Source organism: Pseudophryne corroboree, chromosome 2 (genome assembly GCF_028390025.1).
Source record: "Pseudophryne corroboree isolate aPseCor3 chromosome 2, aPseCor3.hap2, whole genome shotgun sequence".
In the NCBI taxonomy this organism is placed as follows: Eukaryota; Metazoa; Chordata; class Amphibia; order Anura; family Myobatrachidae; genus Pseudophryne; species Pseudophryne corroboree.
The window spans coordinates 990,866,166-990,879,409 of NC_086445.1; the positions used below are offsets into that span (position 1 = coordinate 990,866,166).

At 48.9% G+C, this 13,244-nt stretch overlaps 1 protein-coding gene across 2 annotated transcripts in view; it reads right to left on the reverse strand.

Annotated features, from left to right (window-relative positions):
* The window catches only part of BACH1 (BTB domain and CNC homolog 1), a 95,895-nt gene that overhangs the window by 69,099 nt on the left and 13,552 nt on the right, over positions 1-13,244 (reverse strand). The window contains exon 1 of one of the 2 annotated variants that reach the window (XM_063956431.1): positions 7,738-7,877. The exons of the other annotated variant lie outside the window; for it this stretch is intronic. The gene's annotated coding sequence lies outside the window, so the exon portion shown is untranslated. Of the gene's footprint in view, positions 1-7,737; positions 7,878-13,244 lie in introns of those variants that run through there. 2 annotated transcript variants of the gene reach the window in all.

Consider the following 13,244-nt stretch of genomic DNA (forward strand, 5'->3'; position numbering starts at 1 on the left):
GAACAGACGGCTTACAACAATAACAACCCGAATTTGTTTGTAACAATAACTATGTACAAGTATTGCAGACAATCCGCACTTGGGATGGGCGCCCAGCATCCACTACGGACTACGAGAAATAGAATTATCGGTAAGTAAATTCTTATTTTCTCTAACGTCCTAAGTGGATGCTGGGGACTCCGTCAGGACCATGGGGATTATACCAAAGCTCCCAAACGGGCGGGAGAGTGCGGATGACTCTGCAGCACCGAATGAGAGAACTCAAGGTCCTCCTCAGCCAGGGTATCAAATTTGTAGAATTTTGCAAACGTGTTTGCCCCTGACCAAGTAGCAACTCGGCAGAGTTGTAATGCCGAGACCCCTCGGGCAGCCGCCCAGGATGAGCCCACTTTCCTTGTGGAATGGGCCTTGACAGATTTAGGTTGTGGCAAGCCTGCCACAGAATGTGCAAGTTGAATTGTGCTACAAATCCAACGAGCAATCGTCTGCTTAGAAGCAGGAGCACCCATCTTGTTGGGTGCATACAATATAAACAGTGAGTCAGACTTTCTGACTCCCGCCGTTCTTGAAATATATATTTTCAATGCCCGGACCACGTCCAACAACTTGGAATCCTCCAAATCGTTAGTAGCCGCAGGCACCACAATAGGCTGGTTCAGGTGAAACGCTGACACCACCTTAGGCAGAAAATGAGGACGCGTCCGCAGTTCTGCCCTGTCCGTATGGAAAATCAGATATGGGCTCTTATATGATAAAGCCGCCAATTCTGATACTCTCCTGGCTGAAGCCAGGGCCAGTAGCATGGTTACTTTCCATGTAAGATACTTCAACTCCACCGATTTGAGCTGCTCAAACCAATGGGATTTGAGAAAATCCAAGACTACATTAAGATCCCACGGTGCCACTGGGGGCACAACCGGGGGCTGTATATGTAGTACTCCTTTTACAAAAGTCTGGACTTCAGGAACTGAAGCCAATTCTTTCTGGAAGAAAATCGACAGGGCCGAAATTTGAACCTTAATGGACCCCAATTTGAGGCCCATAGACAATCCTGTTTGCAGGAAATGTAGGAATCGACCCAGTTGAAATTCCTCCGTGGGGGCCTTCCTGGCCTCACACCACGCAACATATTTTCTCCAAATGCGGTGATAATGTTGTGCAGTCACCTCCTTCCTGGCTTTAACCAGTGTAGGAATGACCTCTTCCGGAATGCCTTTTTCCCTTAGAATTCGGCGTTCAACCGCCATGCCGTCAAACGCAGCCGCGGTAAGTCTTGGAATAGACACGGTCCCTGCTGAAGCAGGTCCCGTCTTAGAGGCCACGGATCCTCCGTGAGCATCTCTTGAAGTTCCGGGTACCAAGTTCTTCTTGGCCAATCCGGAGCCACTAGTATCGTTCTTACTCCCTTTTGCCGTATAATTCTCAGTACTTTTGGTATGAGAGGCAGAGGAGGGAACACATACACTGACTGGAACACCCACGGTGTTACCAGAGCGTCCACAGCTATTGCCTGAGGGTCTCTTGACCTGGCGCAATACCTGTCCAGTTTTTTGTTGAGGCGGGACGCCATCATATCCACCATTGGTTTTTTCCAACGGTTCACAATCATGTGGAAGACTTCTGGATGAAGTCCCCACTCTCCCGGGTGTAGATCGTGTCTGCTGAGGAAGTCTGCTTCCCAGTTGTCCACTCCCGGAATGAATACTGCTGACAGTGCTATCACATGATCTTCCGCCCAGCGAAGAATCCTTGCAGCTTCTGCCATTGCTGTCCTGCTTCTTGTGCCGCCCTGTCTGTTTACGTGGGCGACTGCCGTGATGTTGTCCGACTGGATCAACACCGGCTGACCCTGAAGCAGGGGTTTTGCCAGACTTAGAGCATTGTAAATCGCTCTTAGCTCCAGTATATTTATGTGAAGAGACATCTCCAGGCTTGACCATACTCCCTGGAAGTTTCTTCCCTATGTGACCGCTCCCCAGCCTCTCAGACTGGCATCCGTGGTCACCAGGACCCAGTCCTGTATGCCGAATCTGCGGCCCTCTAACAGATGAGCACTCTGCAACCACCACAGAAGAGACACCCTTGTCCGTGGCGATAAGGTTATCCGCTGATGCATCTGCAGATGTGATCCGGACCATTTGTCCAGCAGATCCCACTGAAAAGTTCGTGCGTGGAATCTGCCGAATGGAATCGCTTCGTAAGAAGCCACCATCTTTCCCAGGACTCTTGTGCATTGATGCACAGACACTTTCCCTGGTTTTAGGAGGTTCCTGACAAGTTCGGATAACTCCCTGGCTTTCTCCTCCGGAAGAAACACCTTTTTCTGAACCGTGTCCAGAATCATTCCCAGGAACAGCAGACGTGTCGTCGGGGTCAACTGAGATTTTGGAAAGGGATAATTAATACGCCTCTTCTTCGCAGAAGAATCATCATTTCGGCCATTACCTTGGTAAAGACCCGAGGTGCCGTGGACAATCCAAACGGCAGCGTCTGAAACTGATCATGACAGTTTTGCACCACGAACCTGAGGTACCCTTGATGTGAAGGGCAAATTGGGACATGCAGGTAAGCATCCTTTATGTCCAGGGACACCATAAAGTCCCCTTCTTCCAGATTCGCTATCACTGCTCTGAGTGACTCCATCTTGAACTTGAATTTTTGTATGTACAGGTTCAAAGATTTCAGATTTAGAATAGGTCTTACCGAGCCGTCCGGCTTCGGTACCACAATATAGCGTGGAGTAATACCCCTTTCCCTGTTGTAGGAGGGGTACCTTGACTATCACCTGCTGAGAAAACAGCTTGTGAATGGCTTCCAATACCGTCGCCCTGTCTGAGGGAGACGTTGGCAAAGCAGACTTTAGGAACCTGCGAGGGGGAGACTTCTCGAATTCCAACCTGTAACCCTGAGATACTACCTGCAGGATCCAGGGGTCCACCTGTGAGCAAGCCCACTGTGCGCTGAAATTCTTGAGTCGACCCCCCACCGCTCCTGAGTCCGCTTGTAAGGCCCCAGCGTCATGCTGAGGGCTTTGCAGAACCCTGAGAGGGCTTCTGTTCCAGGGCAGGGGCTGCTTGCTGCCCTCTCTTACCCCTTCCTCTGCCCCGAGGCAGATATGACTGTCCTTTTGTCCGCTTGTTCTTATAGGACCGAAAGGACTGCGGCTGAAAAGACGGTGTCTTTTTCTGTTGGGAGGGGGTCTGAGGTAAAAAGGTGGATTTTCCGGCAGTTGCCGTGGCCACCAGATCCGATAGACCGACGCCAAATAATTCCTCCCCTTTATACGGCAATACTTCCATATGTCGTTTGGAATCCGCATCACCTGACCACTGTCGCGTCCATAAACTCCTTCTGGCAGATATGGACATCGCATTTACTCTCGATGCCAGAGTGCAAATATCTCTCTGAGCATCTCGCATATAAAGGAAAGCATCCTTTAATTGCTCTATAGTCAATAAAATACTGTCCCTATCCAGGGTATCAATATTTTCAGTCAGGGAATCCAACCAGACGACCCCAGCACTGCACATCCAGGCTGAGGCGATGGCTGGTCGCAGTATAACACCAGTATGTGTGTATATACTTTTTAGGGTAGTTTCCAGTCTCCTATCAGCTGGATCCCTGAGGGCGGCCGTATCAGGAGACGGTAACGCCACTTGTTTTGATAAGCGTGTGAGCGCCTTATCCACCCTAGGGGGTGTTTCCCAGCGCGCCCTAACCTCTGGCGGGAAAGGGTATAATGCTAATAACTTTTTTGAAATTAGCAGTTTTCTATCTGGGTTAACCCACGCTTCATCACATACATCATTTAATTCCTCTGATTCAGGAAAAACTACAGGTAGTTTTTTCACCCCCCACATAATACCCCTTTTTGTGGTACTTGCAGTATCAGAGATATGCAAAGCCTCCTTCATTGCCGTGATCATATAATGTGTGGCCCTACTTGAAAATACGTTTGTTTCATCACCGTCGACACTAGATTCAGTGTCTGTGTCTGGGTCTGTGTCGACCGACTGAGGTAAAGGGCGCTTTACAGCCCCTGACGGTGTCTGAGACGCCTGGGCAGGTACTAACTGGTTTGCCGGCCGTCTCATGTCGTCAACTGATTTTTGTAATGTGCTGACATTATCACGTAATTCCATAAACAAAGCCATCCATTCCGGTGTCGACTCCCTGGGGGGTGACATCACCATTATCGGCAATTGCTCTGCCTCCACACCAACATCGTCCTCATACATGTCGACACACACGTACCGACACACAGCAGACACACAGGGAATGCTCTTATCGAAGACAGGACCCCACTAGCCCTTTGGGGAGACAGAGGGAGAGTTTGCCAGCACACACCCAAGCGCTATAATATATATGGGAACAACCTTATATAAGTGTTGTTCCTTATAGCAGCTTAAATATATCAAAATATCGCCAAAAAATGCCCCCCCTCTCTGTTTTACCCTGTTTCTGTAGTGCAGTGCAGGGGAGAGTCCTGGGAGCCTTCCTCACAGCGGAGCTGAGCAGGAAAATGGCGCTGTGTGCTGAGGAGAATAAGCCCCGCCCCCTATTTCGGCGGGCTTTTCTCCCGGAGTTTTAGATATCTGGCATGGGTTAAATACATACATATAGCCTCAATGGCTATATGTGATGTATTCTTTTGCCATAAAGGTATTAAATATTGCTGCCCAGGGCGCCCCCAGCAGCGCCCTGCACCCTCCGTGACCGCTTGGTGTGAAGTGTGTGACAACAATGGCGCACAGCTGCAGTGCTGTGCGCTACCTTCATGAAGACTGAAGAGCCTTCTGCCGCCTGTTTCCGGACCTTCAATCTTCAGCATCTGTAAGGGGGGTCGGCGGCGCGGCTCCGGGACGAACCCCAGGGTGAGACCTGTGTTCCGACTCCCTCTGGAGCTAATGGTGTCCAGTAGCCTAAGAATCCAATCCATCCTGCACGCAAGTGAGTTGAAATTCTCTCCCCTAAGTCCCTCGATGCAGTGAGCCTGTTGCCAGCAGGACTCACTGAAAATAAAAAACCTAAAAACTTTTTCTAAGCAGCTCTTTAGGAGAGCCACCTAGATTGCACCCTGCTCGGACGGGCACAAAAACCTAACTGAGGCTTGGAGGAGGGTCATAGGGGGAGGAGCCAGTACACACCACCTAATCCTAAAGCTTTATTTTTGTGCCCTGTCTCCTGCGGAGCCGCTATTCCCCATGGTCCTGACGGAGTCCCCAGCATCCACTTAGGACGTTAGAGAAATACAAGCTAGCATTATATAAACACATTTATAGAACACTCAGCACATATATGTATGCAAGTTCCATGAATAATATACCAGGAGAGACGTTTATGGCACTTAAACCAAGAATACTAAACATACCACATACTGTACTGGTGATCCCACCCAGACACCAAGGAAGTGCATATTTATCACACACTGACACACAAGAAACATGTGCAGCAGAGTAACCTACCAACAGACTACACATAAATCTACCACTTGCCGGCTCCTGGCACTGTATATGCAATACTAACCCCCCAGCAGCAGGCTCCTGGCGCTGCATATACCATAATAACAACCCCCCCCTCCCCTCCTTCTCCTGGCACTGCATGTACAATAATACCCCCCCAGCAGCAGGCTCCTGGCACTGTATATGCAATAATAACCCCCCAGCAGCAGGCTCCTGGCGCTGCATATCCCATAATAACAACCCCCCGCTCCTTCTCCTGGCACTGCATGTACAATAATACCCCCCCCAGCAGCAGGCTCCTGGCACTGCATGTACAATAATACCCCTCCAGCAGCAGGCTCCTGGCACTGCATGTACAATAATACCCCTCCAGCAGCAGGCTCCTGGCACTGCATGTACAATAATACCCCCCCAGCAGCAGGCTCCTGGCACTGCATGTACAATAATACCCCCCCAGCAGCAGGCTCCTGGCACTGCATGTACAATAATACCCCCCCCCAGCAGCAGGCTCCTGGCACTGCATGTACAATAATACCCCTCCAACAGCAGGCTCCTGGCACTGCATGTACAATAATACCCCTCCAACAGCAGGCTCCTGGCACTGCATGTACAATAATACCCCCCAGCAGCAGGCTCCTGGCACTGCATGTACAATAATACCCCCCAGCAGCAGGCTCCTGGCACTGCATGTACAATAATACCCCCCCAGCAGCAGGCTCCTGGCACTGCATGTACAATAATACCCCCCCAGCAGCAGGCTCCTGGCACTGCATGTACAATAATACCCCCCCAGCAGCAGGCTCCTGGCACTGCATGTACAATAATACCCTCCAGCAGCAGACTCCTGCTGCTGCATGTACAATAATAACCCTCCAGCAGCAGGCTCCTGGTGCTGCATGTACAATAATAACCCTCCAGCAGCAGGCTCCTGGTGCTGCATGTACAATAATAACCCTCCAGCAGCAGACTCCTGGTGTTGCATTAACAATAATAACCCTCCAGCAGCAGACTCCTGGTGTTGCATGTACAATAATAACCCTCCAGCAGCAGACTCCTGGCTCTGCATGTACAATAATAACCCTGCAGCAGCAGGCTCCTGGCTCTGCATGTACAATAATAACCCTCCAGCAGCAGACTCCTGGTGCTGCATGTACAATAATAACCATCCAGCAGCAGACTCCTGCTGCTGCATGTACAATAATAACCCTCCAGCAGCAGACTCCTGCTGCTGCATGTACAATAATAACCCTCCAGCAGCAGACTCCTGCTGCTGCATGTACAATAATAACCCTCCAGCAGCAGACTCCTGCTGCTGCATGTACAATAATAACCCTCCAGCAGCAGACTCCTGGTGTTGCATGTACAATAATAACCCTCCAGCAGCAGACTCCTGGTGTTGCATGTACAATAATAACCCTCCAGCAGCAGACTCCTGGTGTTGCATGTACAATAATAACCCTCCAGCAGCAGACTCCTGGTGTTGCATGTACAATAATAACCCTCCAGCAGCAGACTCCTGGTGTTGCATGTACAATAATAACCCTCCAGCAGCAGACTCCTGGTGCTGCATGTACAATAATAACCCTCCAGCAGCAGACTCCTGCTGCTGCATGTACAATAATAACCCTCCAGCAGCAGACTCCTGGTGTTGCATGTACAATAATAACCCTCCAGCAGCAGACTCCTGGTGTTGCATGTACAATAATAACCCTCCAGCAGCAGACTCCTGGTGTTGCATGTACAATAATAACCCTCCAGCAGCAGACTCCTGCTGCTGCATGTACAATAATAACCCTCCAGCAGCAGACTCCTGCTGCTGCATGTACAATAATAACCCTCCAGCAGCAGGCTCCTGGCTCTGCATGTACAATAATAACCCTCCAGCAGCAGGCTCCTGGTGCTGCATGTACAATAATAACCCTCCAGCAGCAGGCTCCTGGCTCTGCATGTACAATAATAACCCTCCAGCAGCAGGCTCCTGGCTCTGCATGTACAATAATACCCCTCCAGCAGGCAGGCTCCTGGCTCTGCATGTACAATAATAACCCTCCAGCAGCAGGCTCCTGGCTCTGCATGTACAATAATACCCCTCCAGCAGGCAGGCTCCTGGTGCTGCATGTACAATAATAACTCCCTTCAAGAAGACAGCTGAAAATACAACTGCCAGGCACACAAGGGTTACTGGCAGCAGACCCGGAAGTGAGTGACCCATACTGCCCTTACTGCAGCTTCTCTAGCACAGGACAGTCCCCGGATAAACCCCTCGCAGACTCACCCCAGCCGGGGAGACAGATACATATCAGCCCAGACTCTTCTTCCTTGTACTCTGCCAGCTTCCTGGCTTGTCTGGGGGCCTCCTGTAATTACGTCATAGGGTGATGTCACCGGCTACAGGGGCTCGGTTGGCACAAATCTCCTCAGTTTCGAACGCAGCTCCAGCAGTGTTATACTGACTGCGCGCGCAGTGCACATTTCACAAGAAGTGTCTGTCACATAAACAGTGCATTTCTATTTTCTATAAAGCATTGGTGCTTATGTTATATAGAGTATTTGTAACCAACTGCAGGTGACAGCAATATAGTGCACTGCTATAAAGCTGCTGCAACAAGCAAGCTGCTGTGGAACTATAAGTTCCAGCAAGCCACAGTCAGCAAGTTAGGACTTGTAGTTACAAAATGCTGGAAATATAGATTAGAGGAAAATTGTATCTCCCAGTAAATGAGGGAAATCAGGGAATATAGGCCCTCATTCCGAGTTGATCGGTCGCAAGGCGAATTTAGCAGAGTTACACACGCTAAGCCGCCGCCTACTGGGATTGAATCTTAGCTTCTTAAAATTGCGACCGATGTATTCGCAATATTGCGATTACTAACTACTTAGCAGTTTCTGAGTAGCTCCAGACTTACTCTGCCTGTGCGATCAGTTCAGTGCTTGTCGTTCCTGGTTGACGTCACAAACACACCCAGCGTTCGCCCAGGCACTCCCACCGTTTCTCCGGCCACTCCTGCGTTTTTTCCGGAAACGGTAGCGTTTTCAGCCACACGCCCCTGAAACGCCGTGTTTCCGCCCAGTAACACCCATTTCCTGTCAATCACATTACGATCGCCGGAGCGAAGAAAAAGCCGTGAGTAAAAATACTTTCTTCATAGTAAAGTTACTTGGCGCAGTCGCAGTGCGAACATTGCGCATGCGTACTAAGCGGATTTTCACTGCGATGCGATGAAAAATACCGAGCGAACAACTCGGAATGAGGGCCATAATTCAGCACTGAGCAGCCCTGTCTTGTCTTCCCTCCCTAGTTACATGGCTTTGCATTCACAAAATCAACATTCATTATCTCGACACCGGAATGTTGAATGCAGTGATATCGACATGGTTAAAAAGTCGACATCTAAGATGTCAACATATGGAAAATGTTGACATATACCTTGATGTTATGGACCTGGTTAGGGTCGACATATTACAAGTTGACATTGAACATGCTAACATACTCTGACATACAGTACATGTCGACATGCAGTCTATATTATAACTGCCGACATAAAATATGTATCTTGTTACATGCACATTGCATATCTATCTATCTATTTCTCAATTTGTGTCATTTTACAAAGTACAAAGAAAACATTAAGCCACATTTGTTCAAATTTGCAAATCACATTCCGACAGGGGCACCAAGCTTGGGATGGCAACAAAGTACCTGTGCCTGCTGGGGAGGTGTAAACTCGCCCCCACTTACACTACATGGCGCACAGTGTCTGCAGTGGCTCACAGAACTGACAATGGCTTGTGGTCGTGATTGAATGGCCCGCAAGAAACCTCTTTGCAGTCCTGCAGGCCGCCCATTCATTAATAGCGCAGTTTGTGTACAAAGAGCTCAGGCATTACAATGCAATGCAAAGGGAGGAATATAATTACTGCTTTATAGAAAGGTGTGCAAATAATGTGAAAAAAATGACAAATATTTAGAAAAAAAGGTGTTTTTTTTGTCGCAAGTAACGCTATTTTTTAGTATCCTGCTCGGATCCTCTGCCATCAATGCTTAATTCACGTCCTGTCGTTATGGCACTCTACTGAGCACCATACAGTGCGAGTGACTATGGGGTTCATTTATCATATCCCACATTTTAAATGCAGTGTGGATGTGATACCCACTAAGGGGGTCATTCCGACCCGTTCGCACGCAGCGGTTCTTCGCTGCGGTGCGCACGGGTTGGAACTGTGCATGCGCGGCAGCCGCACTGCGCACGCGTGTCATTGGGCAGCAGCCAGAATAAAGAAGAAAGTGATCGCTAACACGATCGCAAGAAGATCGACAGCGGGGAGGCGTACTCACCATTTTCCGGGCGTGGAGATCCGAACGCAGGCGTGTCCAGGCGTTTGGAGGGCGTCAATCTCGGGACCTTCGTCGCTGGATTCGCCGCACAGGGTAGGTAAGTCTGACCCTTGTCTTATTTTGCAGGAAACTTTTTTAGCATAGCAGGGCTGCACAAGCTATCGCGGCCCCGCTATGCAGAAATACACTCCCCCATAGGCGGCGTCAAGTTGATCGCATGAGCAGCAAAAAGTTGCTACATGCGATCAACTCGAAATGAGGGCCTAAAATCACAAAGTGAATATTGAACTTTTCAAGTGACTTTAGTATAAATCTGTTGCTGGGACACAGGCTCCGGTAAGAGTCTGTCCTGACACAGAGATGGGAGAGTGGTAGCGGATGCTATGATACTGCTTCCCGGATTGCAGTTTGCACGTGTACTGCGCAGACTTTGGCCTGCGCGTGCATCAGTGTGGGCTGTCGGGTAGGGAATTTTCATTAAAAAGTAGCGTATCAGCATAGATTAGTGGGCGGGGCCAAGCTCCAGAATGCTTCGTTATTCAGACAATTCAGCAGTCCCCATAGATACCTATGAGGGCTGCTTTTGTGGTCGGAAATATGGGTCAGCGGCTGGTATCTGAGATATCTGCTGTGCTTTCTTCTCGTTACTTAATATTTGCATGCATCCCCATAAACCAGCGTTATGGGGGAATATCTCGCAAATATTATTTAATAAATATGCCCCTATGTTTGTAAAAGCCCTTTTATAAATGCCCTTCATGTATAGAACAATTTATACATGGGCTCCCCCTTACTACATCCTTCCTACCAAAAAACAAAACAAAAAAAACAGTATACAAATGCATACCTCCCAACTGTCCTGATTTTCACGGGACAGTCCCATTTTTTGGGACTGTCCTGCTGCATACCTCCCAACTTTCGGCTTGAGTAAGTCGGGACTCTCGCGCGGCGTAGCCGCGCGCCGATCCGAAAAGGGGGTGTGGCCTCGTCCAAGTGGGCGTGGTCTTGACAAACGGGGCATTTTCCTGCCTTTTGGGGGCGTGGTCAGTGCTCCCCGAGCAGCTGGGAAGCCCCCGCTGCCCTCCTAGCACTGAATGCATGCCGTGCGCGTGCGCACAGCATGTATTCAGGGATCACCGGCTGCTCTGCAGAGCAGCGGGTGATCAAAGGCTCTCCCAACTGCCCCCCCCCGCCCGCGGGACACTGCTGCCCGCGGGTGGGACAGCGGGACAGGGTCCGAATAGCGGGACTGTCCCGCTGAAAGCGGGACAGTTGGGAGGTATGCTGCTGTCCCACCCGCGGTGGGATGGGGGGGAGGGGGGCAGTTGGGAGGCTCCTGTCACTCACTGCTTGGTTCAGCAGAGCGGCAGTGAATAGACGCTTTGCGCTTGCGCACAGCATCTATTCACGGGAGACAGAGGAAGAGAGTGCATGCCAGCAGCTCACAGAGTGCTGGGCATGCCCCCTCAGTGCTGGAAAACGGGGGTGGGGCTCCAGTGAAGCCACACCCCTTTCACATAGTACATGTCCCCTTTTCGGAAATGGGCGCGGCTTTTCTGCGCAGTTGCCTCGCTCACGGATTAAGAAATGTTGGGAGGTAAGCAAATGGGTTATGGTAATCTGGCCCTTTATTTCACGCTGTGCCCTGGGATGCCCGTGGATGATCTAGCTTTGCTTAAACTAGTAATTTTATTATCTGGCACCTTACTGTCACATGCCACAATAAGTAGCCATGCCGCTGATGGGTCCTAAAGACCGCTCAGAAAGGCCAAGCTCATTTCCACAATAAGCATTTTGTAATACAAATATATGGAGGAGAGATACAGTGGAGAGAGATAAAGTACCAACCAATTGCCTCCTAACTGCCATATTATAGGCTGTGTTTGAAAAATAACAGTTGGGAGCTGATTGGTTGGTACTTTATCTCTCTCCTCTTTATCTCTCTCAAAATTGTGGTATATCTCCCCTTATATTGTGTAATTATACAGACATACAGCAGATGTATTAAGCCTGAAGAAGTGATAAAGAAGTGTTAAGTGGAAGGTGATAACGCACCAGCCAATCAGCTCCTGTTATTTTTCAAACCCTTAATGATTGGCTGGTGCGTTATCACCTTCCACTTATCACCTCTTTATCACTTCTTTAGGCTTAATACATCTGCCCCACAGTTCCATATAACTACATCAATGTTATTGTTTGAACAATATGGGTCCATTTCAGTAAGTTTAAACAGGGGAACATGAAACACGCTTGTCCGGGATTGTGAGCTGCCAGCAGCCAGTGCTGGAGGGGCCCAGGGGTGCTGACTCACTGTGAAGTGCTGATAAAGGATGAATCAGCATTTCCTTTCTTACCCAAGGACACTAGCAGTTGTGTAACGCTGAATATTTCATCACAGGTTACAGCACAATTACCAGAAATGTGCACCATGTGATTAACAGAATGGGCTCTTATTATAGCAGAAGAACGGACAACGACAAAGTTTGTTTTCATTGTGAAAAGAGATGGATGGATCATGTACTTTATAAGCAGATACTTTGTTTCTCTCAGTATATTAGTACTCAGTAATATGTAAAAATATAGGGGGTCATTCCGAGTTGTTCGCTCTGTAAATTTCTTCGCATCGCAGCGATTTTCCGCTTAGTGCGCATGCACAATGTCCGCAGTGCGACTGCGCCAAGTAAATTTGCTATGCAGTTAGGAATTTTACTCACGGCATTACAAGGTTTTTTCCTCGTTCTGGTGATCGTAATGTGATTGACAGGAAGTGGGTGTTTCTGGGCGGAAACTGGCCGTTCTATGGGTGTGTGTGAAAAAACGCTACCGTTTCTGGGAAAAACGTGGGAGTGGCTGGAGAAACGGGGGAGTGTCTGGGTGAACGCTGGGTGTGTTTGTGACGTCAAACCAGGAGCGACAAGCACTGAACTGATCGCAGATGCCGAGTAAGTCTCGAGTTACTCAGAAACTGCACAGAGAAGTCTTTTCGCAATTTTGCGAATCTTTCGTTCGCAAGTTTGATAAGCTAAGATTCACTCCCAGTAGGCGGCGGCTTAGCGTGTGCAAAGCTGCTAAAAGCAGCTTGCGAGCGAACAACTCGGAATGACCCCCATAGTACTGCATATGAGCTGGATAACAATTTATTGTTATTTGGAGCTCTGTTTGTAAACGTCTCACAAACTGGTGCAAAGAATATTAAGTTTGCGTGAATGTGAGTTTGCAGAGACTGTGGAGAAGCAGCTGCTGCATACTGCAGAAATCGGATCTGATTACAGTGGAACCTTATTAAGATATATTTTGATAGTTTTGCAATTTGGCATTGATACATCTATACAGTTGTTGGACCCTTAAACCCAGATTTATCAAGACTTGGAGATTAATAAATTGCAATGATCAATTACCAGCCAATCAGCTCCTAGCTGTAATTTTTCAAACACAGCCTGCAACAT